The following is a 16,747-nucleotide window of genomic DNA, read 5'->3' as shown; positions in this document are numbered from 1 at the left end:
GTACATGCCAAATGGGGCATTGTACTCGATGACTGACCTAATGAGGGAAGAGTAAACAATGACCACTTTCTTCCTGGATGTAAAACCCTTAGTAATGAGATGTGCCACATATGACTTGCTGACCACAGTGGCAATGTGGTGGCCAAAAGAGAGGTTACGGTCAACCTGTGTTCCTAAATCTCTTATAATGCCTTTTGTGTTCAGTGGACTACCATCTACACATTTTGGTTTTGTGAAGGGCAGACCATGCATGCTCAACCTGGTAATTCAAAGGAACCAGGTTTTTCCCAAGGAGGATGACACATTTTTTGGTATTGAGCTTAAGGCCATGGTTCTGACACCAGTCGTTGGTCTCATTGAGGCCTTTCTGTAAGATGTCAGCATCACTTGGGGAGATAATAATCGCTCCCAACTTGCAATTGTCTGTGAACTTTGTCAGACAGAGTCCCTTAGTGTTGGCCTGGACATCAGAGAAGTAGATACCAAAAGGAGAGGACCCATGATCAAACCCTGTGGGACTGCACTTGTGACTGTTCAACAGTCTGACTTGGAGTCAGCTACTTTCACACTGTGGGTTGAATCTGTGAGCCAGTTTGCAACCCACCTAATGATACAGGGGTTATGCCTAGCTTAGTGAGTTTTTCTATGATTCCTGAGTGGGGAATGGTCTCAACTACCTTGGCCAGATCAAGGTAGGCTGTATGAACCACCTTGCCTTCATCCACAGCTCTGGTGACCGACTCAAAGAAATCAACCAAGTTGAGCATGCATGATCTGCCCTTCACAAAACCAAAATGTGTAGGATCCAGAGTTTGGAGATTCCCTATATCCTTGTTTATTAGGTCCATGATGATGCGTTCCATAGCTTTGCATATTAGACTCATCAGGCTAATGAGGCGATAGTTCATGGGGTCTGTAGTCGCTACTACCTTGTGGAGAGGGATGAATGTAGCAGTGTGCTATTCGGTAGGGACAAAGCCTGAGGTCAAGCTGTGATTTAACAGGGCACACAGGTGAGGTACCGGTTCACTCTGTAGTTCATGTAGAACACAGCTGGGAATATTGTCAGGTCCCATAGAATCTGTATTCTTGGCCTTGGACAGTGCTGTTTTAACCTGTGCAGCAGTAATACTGGGTGCCTGGCAGTCTACTGGTATTGTGATTGGTCCTTTTGGGGGGGGGGGGCAAAGTTGGCACTGAATCTGTTGGCCAGTGTATTGGCAATATCTGTTGGCTCGGTATAGGAGTTACCACTGTGCAGTAGCTCAGAGCAAGTCTGGGTATTGCCGTGGAGATTCTTTACATAACAACAGAAGGCCTTGTGGTTGTCTTTACTATCTGCAGCAATTTTGTTTTCATAGCTAGCTTTAGAGGATTTGATGAGGGATCTCAACCTTTTGAGGCTGATGAGAGTTTTCGTGGTCTTGGGACTTCACCTTATTCCACATCAGTTTCCTCCTTCTGTTGTAGAGTTTGTTTATGGCAAGGGACCACCAGATTGGGTTCCTTTTTTTTTTTTTTTTGAGGAGTGCATCTTGGTTCTTCTGGGTATGGTGAGATCCATGCCATTTGTGTACGTGTTCGTACAGTGCACCGGTGTATGATTCAGGGGTCATGCAACTATTCTGCATTTGCCCGGGTGCTGTAAAGTAAGCTACATCTGTTTTTAGGAGCCCAAAGTTAGCTTTGGAGAAGTTTTTCATGATGGTTACCTTTGTGTGTGTGTGTGTGTGTGGGGGGGGGGGGGTGATTTCCAAGGTGATTAGTTTGTGGTCAGATCTAACCAGGGAGGAGTTGACTATTGGTGTAGGGCAACAGTCACCCATGCTAGTAATGACCAGGTCAAGGATGTTGCTACCTCTGGTGGGGGTAAAAAAGAGATGGTCCAGGGCATTGGAATTAATGAATTCCAGAAAGCATTGAGCAAGTGTATTGGTACAGGAGTAGTTTTCCCAGTTAATGGAGGGGTAGTTGAAGTCGCTCAGTACGAGTGTGCTAGGTTGGACCCTAATATTCTCCAGGGTGCTCAGGAATGTGGAGTGTGAGTCCTGGGACATGGTTGGGGACCTATAGCAGGCTACGACTTGAATCGCTGTCTTACCCAATATTAGCTGCACCTGAAGCATCTCAGATGCGTTATGTTGGGCTACCAGTTTGGAGGTGTGCAGATCCTTTATAAATATGGAAACACCACGCCTTTGGCGCTTCAGTCCAAGTTTTGTGGCCGAAAGGTGTGGAATGAGTTATAGCCTGGTAGTGCAGGGCTGCTTCCTGCTGCCTTGAACCAGGTCTCTGTTACAGCACAAATGTCAATGTTCTCCATTTTAAGGAATGCTTAGAGCAAGTGCATTTTGAGATTTAGACCAAGCATTGAGCAGCATGACCCTCAGATTGCATTTGTTTGTAGCTGTTACGGTGGTAATTTGGTCTTTGGAGCACTGCCTAAAAAAGTACTATAGGGGTGGCAAGAGCCTTGGCCAGTATCCGTAAGCCCAGGGGTGACAGATGCAGGCCATCTCTGGCAAAGCATAGAGGTGATTCAATTATGTGATAATGAGGTTGAGGTCTCTGTAGCGTGTGGTGTGGAGGGATTGGGATTTCTTTTCTCAAGCAGAGATTGCCTCTAAGTAGGCAATATGAGACAGAGAACAGTTTATGTTTTATGGGTCTGCCCATATAGGAGAAGTGTTTAAGGCCTAGGATCCTCTTTGTGAGGTACTTTTTGCAGCTTCTCCAGCTGTTGCAGGTGTCTAGTGAGGTACATGCCAAATGGGGCATTGTACTTGATGATTGGCCTAATGAGAGAAGAGCAGAGGGAGACAATGACCTGGATGGAAAACCCTTGGTAATGAGATATGTGACACAGGACTTTCTGACCACAGTGGCAATGTGGTGGTCAAGAGAGAGGTTGCTGTCAACCTGTGTTCCCATATCTCTTTTAACACCTTCTGTGTTCAGTGGACTACGATCAATGTGGTAATTCATGGGAACTGTTTTTTTCCCAAAGGGGATGACAACATATTTTTTGGCTTTAAGATTAAGGCCATGGTTCTGACACCAATCATTTGTCTCAGTGAGGCCTTTCTGTAGGATGTCAACATCACTTGGGAAGTTAATAATGGCTCCCAACTTGCAATCCTCAACAAACTCTGTCAGCCAGAGTCCCTTCTTTTTGGCATGGACTTCTGAGAAGTAGATACCAAACAGGAGAGGACCCAGGACCGATCCCTGTGGGACTCCACTTGTGACTGGTCAGCAGTCTGACTTAGAGTCAGCTACTTTCACACTGTGGGTTCCATCTGGGAGTCAGTTTGAAACCCACCTAGTGATACAGGGGTTGGTGCCTAGCTTAGTGAGCTTTTCTATGATTCTTGAGTGGGGGATGGTATCAAAGGCCTTGGCCAGATCAAAGCAGGCTGCAGCCAGATCAAAGTAGGCTGTATGAACCACCTTGCCTTCATGTGGTAAGAAAGGTTAGTGATGTTAACTACATGGTAGACCTGCTAGGCAGGAGGCAGGGGCACAAACTGTACCATGTGAACATGATGAAACCTTACCATGATAGGGAGGTCCTGGTGCTAAATATTTGCAGTGGATGACAAGAGGAGTCTGAGGGGGATCTGGCGACACATCTCCTCAGTGAGGCTCAGACCAACACCTCAGTGAAAGGGGTAGCAATGTCCCAGCAGCTATCCCCTACCCAGATTTGAGAAATCCAAGCAGTGTTACAGGAATTTGGGGGAATGTTCACTGGGAAACCAGGGTGCACCTACCTGGTGCAGCACCATGTGGACACAGGATGCTAGAGGCCTATTAAGCAGGTCTCTTATAGGGTGCCTGAGAATCAAATACACTCCGAGGGAGGTGATACAGGAAATGTTGGAACTAGGGATAATACAGGAGTCCAGTAGTCCCTTGGCCTCCCCAGTGGTGCTGGTACCAAAGAAGGATGGCATCACCAGATTCTGTGTGGACTTCAGGAAATTAAAGTCACACAGAGTCAGATGCTTACTGCATGTGCAGGACAGATGAAACCCTAGAGAAGATGGGTGTAGCTAAGTATCTTATCACTAATGATCTTATCAAGAGCTACTGGCAAGTGCCCTTGACTCCCAACGCTAGAGATAGGTCAGCCTATGTGACTCCTTCTGGCTTGTACGAGTTCACAAAGATTCCCGTTGGGATGAAAAATGCCCCAGCGACTTTCCAGAGGCTAGCAGACTGCATCACAGCAGGAGCAGGAGATTTTGTCCTTGCTTACCTGGATGCTATTGCCATCTACAGCCATTCCTGGCAAGAGAACATTCAGCATGTCATGGAGATGCTGAGAAGACTACAAAAGGCAGGGTTGTCCATTAAGCTCAGTAAATGTCATATGTGTATGGCAGAGCTCTCCTACCTGGGACAGAGTGGGGAGTGTTAATATCAGGCCAGAACCTGCAAAAGTGGAAGCAATTCAAGCACGGCCTGCGCCTGTTACCAAAAAGCAAGTGAGGGCATTCTTAGGGACAGCAGGGAACTACAGAACGTTTGTCCTCAATTATAGTACCAAAGCTGTTCCCCTCACAGACCTGACAAGGAAAAACAGGCCAGATAAGGTAATGTGGACCCAAGAATGTGGGCAGGCAGGCATTCCAAAAGCTTAAAGGAGCTTTAGGTGGACCACCTGTGTTAGCCAGTACAGATAACAGCAAATAATTTGTTGTCCAGGTGGATGCTTCAAACTATGGGGTGGGGGGGCTGTGCTTAGCCAGGCTTCCTCAGAAGGAGACAAGCACTCAGTGGTACATCTCAGCCCAGGCAGGAATGCTATGCAGCTGTAGAAAGGGAATGTCAAGCCATAGTGTGGGCACTGCAGAAACTTAAGCCTTATCAGTACGGAAGGAATTTCACTGTAGATACAGACTGTAATCCCTTAACATGGCTATATTGAGCCAGCCAGCAAAATGCCAAGTTACTAAGGTGGAGCCTAGCATTGCAGGCATATGATGTGCAGCACCACAGTGCGTTTAGCAATGCCAATGCAGATGGGCTCTCAAGATAGGGAATGGGGTACGGTATTCCCAGATAGACTTATCCCTCTTAAACAATGTTTCTCAAGGGTCACTTGAAAAACTAGCTTGAGTCTTCGGGGGGGGGGGGGGTGACATCATGAAAGGAGATACTACCAGCCCAGCTGTCTGGAATTTTGTAAACAATATGTCATTTGTGAATATCAACATGATTCATCTGTGCTTGTGTTACAAATATATTAGAACTGTATGTCATATAAGATGTTTTGTACAGATGTGTGCTGGAGAGGTATTTTATGAAGTGCTGTTTAAAGATGTAACCACAACATGCTCTATTGGATTAGAACAGAAATGTACCTGCACTATTGTAACTGTTTAGATGCATATATTTTAACAATGGAAACTGGAACACGAGGTTAACTTCAGAAGAATAGCTGAAATTAAATTACCTTATGGTTACATAATAAAAGGATGTTATTGTTCAGTTTCAGTGCTGTAACAGCACAATGTCTAGAACTAAACGTTTTCTGTATTGTGTTGTGTGTTATTGTTTTTTGACTTCCGGGATCTGCCTTACATCTAAGAAAATGCATTTTCACAGGTACTAAAAGCTACCAGCTGAATTAGTGAGGCTTACCTGGGAGAGAGTCACATGACAAGAATGGTGTCATTCTGCAAGCTATCCCAGCAGTAATATTTGCAATATTAATTTAAGAAATCAGAGAGAGAGATAGTATTCTGTATTTTGCCTTTGACCTGACATCAAGATCCACACAACACATCTGCCTTGCTTGCTTTGAAGACATTAGTGTACAGCAATTCTCTTAGATATAGTCAGGAATACAGTAAAGCTTAGCTTAGATGTTTTTCTTTATTTGAGACTGTCCTGCAATGTTGTTTTAAATATTTCCTTTGATTTTGAACTATGATGTAACTGTAAATATATACTCAGTATGTTCTTTTATTATTAAATATATTTAAACACTTCATTGTGGCTGATCTGTGTAGAGACATTTATGTTCCGAGAGTACTTTCATATTTTATTTGGTGACATGGTGCAGGTCACTCCTAATAGCCTTGCTCTTGGTCAACCTACCATTTGTATTAATAGGAACATTACACAGTAAGATTGGATACCCTTTGTTAAGGGCCTTAAAGTAGCTGATAAAGAGGTGGCTGGTGGCAGTAATAACTACCTTATAGTCTGGGCAGAAGGGGCATAGCTAGTAAACCTGTGCCAGCCTTTCCAGTGTGTGTGTGTGTGTGTGTGTGCGTGTGTGTGTGTGTGTGTGTGTGTGTGTGTAACCTATCTCCAGGAGTGTCTGTCAGCTACTTGGGCAGGGACACGAAGCACTGGTTGGACAGAATGTGTTGAGGTCTTGGCTTGGCCACACAGCTGAGATCTCAACTCTAGAGGGGAGTCTTATTGGGGATCTGAAGAAAGAGGTAGAAACCAGACCCTGACTGACTGTGGTCTCTGTGTGCTCTTAAAGGAAACCGCACTTGATGCAGAGAGCTGCATCTGTAAATATTGTGTGTGTACCCTTTCATCCAACCAATGTACATCCCCCCAGTGGTGCTAGTGGTAAGGATTGAGGCTACTTGATTACTGGGCCAGTGGTGGGGCATCACAGAACATACACTATTTAAACCACAGAAACAAGAAACAGAATGGGTATATGTTAAGAAATAAAGTATCTTCCGAGCTACCTGGCAAAACACATCAGATCCAGCATCATACAGAGACAGCTCCAGGTAAAAGGTTAATTTAAGTCCTTAGAGAGTACCAGAATGATAAAAAATGAACAAGTGAGATAAAGAAGATGTTTAAGATAAGGTGATAGATATATAAAGCATACGGTCCAAAAGCCTGATGGAACAAATGGGTTTTGTAATAATGTTGGGAAAATGAAAAACTTTTCAAAACTTTACAATGATTAGGGTTAATGAACAAAAGAAAGACAGGAAAAGTAAGATTCTTGACTACGGCAGTTCTAACAAATAAATAAATACAAAACCCTGTAGCCAAAGACATTTGTTTTTGACACAGGGGAGTTTGGTATACTTCCTTCCTTTTGGGATGCATGGTGTTCCTGCAGCCTTTCACAGGTGTCTGAACAGAATCTGAAGAGCAAATGTCATGTATGCTGCTGCTTATCAATACAATGTAATCAATCACTCAAAAGAATGTGATTCTCATTTTACAAAGGTCTTGGCTGTACAAGACACAGAGTGGGCTAACTGCCAAAGCCTCCAAGCAGCAGACTCGGCTGTCCCAGATTTTCAGGGACGTCCCTGATTTTGTCTCAAACTGTGTCACTCAATCCCTCCTGAAACCAGTGACTTTTGGAGAAAATTGTGAATTAAGCTTCTTAAATAATAGCGATAATTAGAGTTATAGACTTCTTTTACATCATAAAATGCTTATTAATATGTATTCTCTTATTCTGTCAATGCCTCAAGTTAAAATTACTAATACTTTTAAAAGTGTCATTGTCGCTGATTATTTCTGGATTTGTCCTGGATTTTGTTGAGATTTTCCCCAGATTCAATGACAGCTATGCCCTCAAAAGCAAGTCAGGAATAAAACATAGGTGAAATATTTAAGAGACATCACTAGTAGGAGTACTGTTAGGCCTGATAAAGAAAGAACACAACAGAGAAAAAAAGCTGGAAAATACTGGTTCACTCCTTGCACAAAGGATCAAATAAGGACTTTAACTGTTTACTCTTGTATATTTGTCCACCATTTTGACTTTGTATCTTGCTCTTTCACAGTACTCTTTTCACAGTGCGTCTTCGCATCTCCAGATTTAAGAAGGCCTTTTATAGTTTACACCGATGCATTAGAAGTAGGCTTAGTGGTGGCACTTTCGCAGACCTTTAATAAAGAGGAGATCCAAAAAGACTTTACAACCGGAAGATAAGTAAAGCCTAATCCAAGTAATCCACATTGAGAGGAAATGCTTGGCAATTATGTGGTCATCCTCACTGAATTACTACCTTCTTGGTAGAGAATTTCATTATACTACATCACTGTGGCTAATCAGACAACAGGATGGAGACACACAACTTTAAATGGACAATCTTTCTACAATCAGCCCATATACTGTGAATGAATCAAATGTTTTCAAGATGTATACTGGTGGTGGTGGGTCTTGTTAAAATGGTGTTTAAAGTTTGTAGATCAAGGCTGCAGCTTTAGAAAAGTTGCATATTCAACACAGGTGCATGCTTGTGCTAGCCAGCATTGCTCAATCAGGTAATGACAGCTAAAAAATGAGCTCTAACACCAGAGAATGCACAGAAGCCAGCTTACTATTTGTGGTGGTGGTGGTGGGGGGGGGGGGGGGGGCTCTGTGTCTGGATTAAGGAATCTGGGTGGTGTATGAAAAATGGATGTTTGTGGAGTGGCCAGATCATTGTATGGAAAACAGAATATAGTGGAATCTGGCAGAGATTCTGCCTGAATGCATCTCAGTGATTTGGATACAACTTGATCTCTTACTGAAACAGAAGGGAATTACTGAAATTTTATTTTAAAGTGATAGCAATCCTTACTTAATGCAGTGTTGGAGTTTGACACACAATGTATGAAACAGACAAGTAATGAGCATTTATTTAAATTTTACTTCAGAAAGATTTTCTTTTTTTTGTTATTGAAATAAAAAGCTCTTGCCATGACTTCCATCAACTGTATTGGAAAAATACTGCAAAACTGTACTTACGTTTTGATTCTCTAATAAAAGGTATAGATTCTGTACACACCCCCAGGGTGTAGAGGGATGAAACCATTATTAGTTAGCAGCATGGGCAGTAAATGGGTGTGGAGGGTGATTAGGATGGAAGTGACCAGCCACTGTTGTCATGGTCATCCTGAAGGAAGATAGATGCCTCTGGCTCACCAAATGGGTGGTCTTTAGAGGGAGTACCAGGTGTCGAACCCATGTAGGTAAGCCTGCAGAGTACATGCTGCCAAGAGCCTGGCTCAACCTGCAGGGAAAGGCATGCAGAGGTAGTAAAGACGCTTTAGTGAGTGACTGTAGGGAGCAGGACATCTTAGGGGTAAGGGAATGCACTCCTCCAGCAGATTAGTCAACAGCTTACTGCATGACTCTCATCTGTCATGCAGAGATGCATGGGGTCATTTGGTCCTCTAGCCTGGGGATGAATGTGCCAATAGGAACCTTCCTCAGTTTGACAGTGCCAAGAAGAAGAATCTACTATGCAAGACCCAGAGGACAGAAAAAAACTGTTAGGTTTTATAAAAATCTGGACTTCCGTGGGTTTAAAAAAATAATCTGCTCTGTGTGTGTATATATATATATATATATATATATATATATATATATATATATATATATAACTACATATGATTATATTTAACTACATCACCATTACACTTAGTCCAAAACTCATTTGATTGAGACTTATTTCACTGACAATTTTATATATACTAAAATATACCTCCAACAGCCCCCTGCACCACTCCCCCCAGCATAATTATACTAACTTCATAGTTGGACAACCATAGACAAAAAAAGAATTCTCCTCAGACACTGAGTCACTGCTGGTGTACATAGAATACTTAAAATTTTAGACATGGTAGAACAACTTAAGAGGAAATTATCATGGTAAAACTATTGATCGACCGACACTCACTTGCATTGTAATTTCTATTCTCCAAAACCACACCAGCAGTCATTTGTTACATCATTTCACATTTTTCAATGTAATGAGTGTCGATCAAATGATTTTCAATTAAATGAATCTCACTTTCTCTCTCTCTCTCTCTATATATATATATATATATATATATATATATATATATATAAATATATAGTCCCATGCCATTTGAACAACCAAAATGTTGAAAGACAAACTTATGAAGATGCAAAATTTGGAAATTAGAATTTGCCCTTTCCCCACTGTTGTGCAGTTCAAGATTTGGTATATATAATTATAAAGTTGTGTCTGTGTGTGTGGAGGGGTGACACAGCCCTTTACATGGGGAGTGCAGGGGGGGGGGCTTACCTCCACTCCCCACATTTGTTTACATTTTGTGTTTTAACTTTTTGTTTTTTTTTTTCATACAACTATATATATATATATATATATATATATATATATATAAACGTATACAGAGAATAAATCCAGAGAGACACTGAATGCAGAACATTCATAAAAACAAAGTTTATTTTCACTGCTCCATGATTAAAACTAAATTAATAGCCCACTTAGCTTTGCAGTCTGAAGCAAAAATTAACAGTACACTGTGTAGCTATCACAGTCTACTCAACCTCTCTTGGATGCATAAGGCTGCTGTTAAAATAAAGATCTGAGGTTACTGGCCTCTCTCTGGCTCCAAGAACAAGTACTTCCACACAAGGTACTATTTACGCTATACTCCCAAATGGGATTTCTCATTCCATGCTTCCTCAGTCTTACTTCATTACTTGAAGTATCATTGTGAAGGAATAGATTATAGATTAGGTTCATAGACTAGTACTAAGCTGCCATTCTGAGTCATTTTAGTCCTAGGCAATTTCCCCATGTGAGAATCAAACCACGTACCTTGCGTCTGTAAGGTAAACATCTTAACCATTATGCCAACCTTCCACTTTCCTGTACTTCCTTTCTGTCTGCATGTGCAGTCATGCTTCAGGATGGAAATGCATTGAGTTCCTGCTTTATTACCATTCCTCACTTAATTGCCTGGTTAGCTTCTTTAAGGCAAGCATCTGACATACACACTTGATTGTCAACTATATATTAATATATGGCTAACTGTTGGAACAGTAATTCCATGTCCTATACTGAAGTGCACTAAAGGTACCTTACCATGTGGCAAGTCATACATTTTCAGATGAAGTTAAGCACATATAAAAATATCTTTTATAATTTCGTGACAACAGAAGAACACAATAAGCATTTGCAGTCTGTTTTCAGTGTCTTAACATTCTACATTGCCAAAAATCACCCCTTACATTGAGCAGGCAGCCATGTTATCAGCAAATAAATACATTTTCTATCAGACAACTAAATGTAGGCACCCCGATTAAGTGAGGAACGGTAATAAACCAGGAACTCTATGCATTTCCATCCTGAAGCATGACTGCACATGCAGACAGAAAGGAAGCACAGGAAAGTATACACATCAACACGTGACTGCAAGCATAGGCATCTACACCATGTCAATAGGCAGGATGGCGATTTGGATTAAGAAATGTCTACGGCAAAATTAGCAGGACGACAGAAGAAGACTCAGAGTTAAGGAATATAGCTGAATAGCCAAAATAACCTATTTCACCTTGCATTATGTTTGCTTTTTTATCTGAAAATTTTGCAGTTAATATGACTCAAGATGGTAGGGTTGGATATAGCTGATAGATAAAATTCCCAAAATTTATGGGATTTGTTTTTTAGTAAGCAGCTAGAAAACAAATGCAACAAACCATTTTTTTAAAGACACACTGCTATCCTTCTCAACAGTCTGAATAAGAAGAAAGTCATGGTCAAGTGCTTATCAGAGGCCAGGAGCCACCATATTAAGCATGCACTCAGGGTATTGGACCAAAAGTACCAGCATGACTCAGTCATCCCCATGTGGGTGTAAATTACCCTAGGTATACCTCCGTGGACTATATGAAGAGAGACATCATGGAGTGCGTGTCCCAGGCTGGTATGAGAGCATAACACTGAGCAGCATTCTACCTTCTCCAGGGATGATGATGTTCCAATGCAAAAAGAGGACAACTGACTTCAATAACTGGCTTAGTTCATGGTTTCATTGTAAGGGGGTTGCTTCCAGCATGGAAGAACATAGTCAACAGACCCAACTGCTTTGTCAGGGATGGTCTACAAATCTTGCTGGCAGGCTTTTGAATATTACCTAGAACAGTGCCCTCTCAATATTACCATTTTTAGAAAATGCCAAACTAAAAATACTTCTGACTTAGCAAATCAAAACCAAGAAAATCTAAAGGTGTCAGTGCTAGGAGTCTAAACAAGAAAGTCCACACCCTACAAGCTCTTTTTCTCTTTAGAGGATGCTGATATCTGTGCAGTCATCGAGACATGGTTTAAAGCTATAGAAAGAACACCAGCATTGCAAGCCTATAACTCCTTCAACACTTATATCAGCTATGACACAGACAGGGATAGACCTCAAAATTGGTATAACAGAATAATGCACTTGTGCTTCTCCACATTCAAACCACCATAAGAAAAATCTCATGCTACGTCCTTGCAAGCTATAGGTCCTTCTCTATGTCCCATGAAACCCATAACACTTAAGTTTACTGGAAACACTCACCATCTAACCCAGTACCATATTCATGGGTGACCAATTACCCAATTAATTTGGAATTGCATACAACACCAAATGTGTTGGCACATACTACAACATCTAAGGCAATATACAATTGTATGCAGAGCTCAATGTTAATGTATCCACCTATACTGAGCCAGACAATATAGCAAACCTAGTGGCAAACAAATTCACATCTAACATTACCCTTCCCCCCCTTCAGCCTCCACATAGGAAACAACAAAATATAACTCCCCTACAATGACTGGTGAACAAGTCCTCAGTGCTGTCTCTAAGGCCAAGAACACTGCATTAATGAGCCCAAACAGTAAACTATGCTGCCTCCTAAACAGCATGAAAGAAGACCTATCAGTCATAGGATAACAGAATCATAGGGTTACTAGCCTATTGGCTCTATGGCCTTTACAAGCTTGGCCATGAGATGGCCTATATTTGCAACACAAATCTAAGATCAGCACCACCTGCTCCTGTCCAAGAGGGACATAGGTGAAACTACAGGGACAAATTTACAGTTTCCAATCCAATTTTCCAGCTACCCTTAAATAAGGCCATTGAGGAGCTCTGTTTAATGATAATTAGGAGATCGTTCCAGAGGAGTGGCAACCTCTTGATGACATACATTTCTCTCCAGAATATCCAATTAATGTTGCAGGCTAGGCTAAGGTCCCTAGAGTGAGTGAATCTTATCCCATTTGATTTGCGGATGTGCAGCATTTCCATTAAGGCAGGGTCCAAGACTGCTCTGTGACCAGGCACAGGTCACCTTTAAGCAGTCTATATGTTAAGAGTACAGTGACAAGGCGTTCAGTTTTGCCATGTAGTGGAGATAATGTGTTGAAGGCCCTTAATTTTCTTGTTGAGAAACCCCTGAGGTCTCCCCAGCTGCTGCAGGTGTCTGGAGAAGTATATACAGAAGGGAGCACTCTACTCTTACTATTGGTCTGATGAGGGACTAGTACAGAGGAGCTAGATGCTCCTTAACTTTGGATGCAATGCCCTTACTTATTAGATGTGCAACATGGAAGCCCTATCTTACCACTGTGCAGACATGATGTTCAAGACAAGGGTTGCTATCAACCTGCGTTCCCAGATCTCTCACCACTGGGCTTAAACTTAGGGGGGTGTTATTAATATGGTAGTCTGGAGGGAATTCTGCCAAAGGGGATGATAATGCATCTTTTTTGAGGTAAGTTTAAGTCCATGGCTTTGTCACCAATAATTTTTCAGTGTAAACCCATTTTGTAGTATGCTGACATCATTGGGGATTCAATGATTGCACTCAAGTTTGCCGTCATCAGCAAACTTAGTAAGCCACAGGTCATCTATTTTTGCCTGGATTTCTGAGAAATAGATTCCAAACAATAGGGGGACTAGCACAGATTCTTGTGGGATACCACTGGTAACAGGTCTGCTGGTAGGGGTGGAATCTCCAGCCTTGACTATGTGTTCTGTCGGTGAGTCAGTTGACTCCCCATTTAACAACACATGAGTTAATTCCCTGCTGGGTGAGTTTCTCAATGATGCCTTAGTGGAGATTGTGTCAAAGGCCTTGGCTAGGTTGAGATAGGCAGTATATACAGTTTTGCCCTCATCTAGGGATTTGGTGACATTCTCTAAGAGGTCCACCAGGTTTAAAAGACATGATCCGCCCTTAATGAAGCCAAACTGGGTTGGGTCAACAGTTTAAAGGTCTCCTATATCCTTATTGATAAGGTCGATGATGATTCTCTCCATGGTCTTACAGATAAAGCTGTTTAGGCTTATGGGTCTATAGTTCCCAGAGTCAGCAGAAGGACACTCTTTGTGCAGAGAGATTACAGTAACTGTCTTCCATTCTTTTGGAACAAAGCCAGTACTTAGACTGTGGTTTAAGCGAGTGCCCAGTGGTTCCACTAACCCTTGTTTTAGATCATTTAGTAAGCAGCCTAGGAGGTTATCTGTTCCTAGAGAGACTGTTTTTATTATCTTGGAGAGGACGGTTATGACCTGTTCTTTGGAGATACTAGATATAGGACTGGTGATATTTATGAAAACCACAGACAGTTGTAGAAATGATGAAATAGTACACAAACCACCAGGATGGTTGAGTACAATATGTTGAAATTATCACAAACACTTTTATTAAAATAAGAAAAGCACAATTAGATTCTCTAGCGCCTAGGCTACCAAAAGCCTTTACAGAGAATACTTTTGCTTTCTGTCGAATTTCTTATATACACCATATCACACCCATCAATTAATTGCACAATTAAGATACTTGAAACCTTAAAGTTATCTTATAAAACATTTCCAGTTACGCTCCCTATTAAGACCTTTAGGAAAAAGTGTATTATATTAAAAAAAAAACATACTTTCCTTCTCAAATTATATTTAATGTCTTCAGATGTATTAAATTCATTATTTAACTGTTCCAAAACTGTTGCTTGTAGACTACAGTCTGGTGATATTTATGCTTTGGGGTATGATTGGTGTAGACAGGGGGGTGACGTTTTCAACAAATCTGTCTGCTGGCAGATTGGTGATGTCTTCAGGATCAATATGAGCGGTATCATCCACTACTAATTCAGCACAAAGCTCGGCTTTCCCTTTTAGACTTTGGACATAGATAAAGAATGCCTTGTGATTATCCTTAGCTAGGGATTCTAATTTTGTTTTGTAATTTGCTTTAGAGGACTTTACAAGATGTTTAATTAACTTGTTCAAGCAGTGGAGGGTGTTCCTCCTCTGTTGAAACCGTACCCGCTTGTTCTTTGATAGCTTTTTTTACTCTTGATGTATAAGCTATTTATGCTAGATGTCCACCAAAGTGGCTTTATTTTTTGAGAACCTTTTTTTGATCCATTATGGTATGGTTGGGTCTATACATTTGTACAGGAGTAATTGTGGTCAGTGATGGTATGAGTTTTGAAACTATTTATGCCATCGCTTAGAAGGTTATGGTATGCTTTGGAAAAATTTTCAACCTTTTTGCTCCGGGGGGGGGGGGGGGGTCAGATACAATCATTACTTTGTATGACACTGATTTATTACCAAACGAACAGGGAGGGTCCCACACATGGGATGGTGCAGCAATCCCCCCATGTTGGTGAGTACTAGGCCAAGAATTTTTGAGCCCGCCAATCAAGGTGGCTGGAGAAATGGTGGGAAACTATCCATCCATTATGACAGGAGTATTTTGTAATAGTAGTGGGGAGTGGGCTAAAATAGACCAAGTTCTGATGCAGGGCTAGTAAAATCAGCTAATCAATGGAGAGATTTAGGAGTAGAAATCTGGGTCAATAACTTTAAAAAGTACAGATAAGTCACTCTTTGGGCAGCAGTGCACATGCACAACTGTGTTGCATGATGAGAAGCACGGAAGCTTAGGCGGGTTTCCTAGCAGTTATCTAGGGAAAATGTCTTTCTAAACATTTGCGTCGGCACACAGCAGTGCTAAAACCTGTTGCACAGTGTGCAGCTAAGTGCAAACAAGGTGCTCAAATACAAGTGAATTTAAACAGCTCTAGCACAGTCCATCAAGAAAGCTCCTCACTAAGCCTTTTTTCCAGCAATTTCCAACTCAGATGGGTCCTGAGCTACACACTTCTGTCGCAAGGATGCAGGGCATCCACTTAATGTAAGATAGCTGGTTTTAGTGCTGAAGTGATATCAAACAGTCAGCAAGTCTGAATCTAGCCTATGCTATTTAAGGCAGATGAATCAAAACACAAACAAGTGCAGAATAAAACAGTCTCAGCAGCAAAAACAGTACAAAACAAAACAGTAGTACAGTGGAAAACAGTAGATGAGTTCAAGAAAATGGCTTACATTCTACTTGCGCTTTGAATATTTCAGTGGATGCCTTGGATTATATCTTAAGATCCACTTCTGAATTCTGGCTTAGAATGCCAAACTCTGAGCAGCTCCACCAAACTGAGCACAAACCCATGCAAACCTGGTTATTAAATTTACTTACCGATACACTGATATCAGCTTTGTAGGCCAGATGATTTTAAAAGCAATTCAAGTCTTGCAGTCACAGGCCAGACACAAGGAAGCTCTAAATAAATGAGCTGATTTAATCACTCCCTGTGGAATAACTAATTAACCATAGCCACCAAACAGGCTTTGTGCCTCATGAATGAAGACCTGCAAAGGTCATCCTTCTGCACAAACGGGGGACATATACTGACCCTGGAAACTGCAGACTCTCACTAGTCTCATATGCAAAGCCATGGAAAAGATAAGTAATGAAGTAGGAAACCTCCAGAAGCTGGACACAAGCACATTTGATTTTGTCATAGGCAGGTCAAACCTACTCAGCCTGATGGACATATCTGAAAAGGTCATCAAGGCAATGGTTGTGGGCAAAGCAGTTTACACTGCTTACCTTAACAAGGTCAAAGCACATGGTACAATGCCCCAA

The 16,747-nt window shown here is 41.6% G+C and overlaps 1 protein-coding gene across 4 annotated transcripts in view; it reads right to left on the bottom strand.

Moving 5' to 3' along the window:
* Window positions 1-16,747, bottom strand: part of ASTN2 (astrotactin 2) — a 7,150,955-nt gene that overhangs the window by 5,531,855 nt on the left and 1,602,353 nt on the right. The window lies entirely within an intron of this gene.

This window comes from Protopterus annectens, chromosome 16.part0 (assembly GCF_019279795.1).
Source record: "Protopterus annectens isolate FY-2018-M chromosome 16.part0, PAN1.0, whole genome shotgun sequence".
Taxonomy (NCBI): domain Eukaryota; kingdom Metazoa; phylum Chordata; order Ceratodontiformes; family Protopteridae; genus Protopterus; species Protopterus annectens.
Note: the sequence above shows the minus strand (reverse complement) of the source record. Positions and strands in the feature narration are given on the sequence as shown.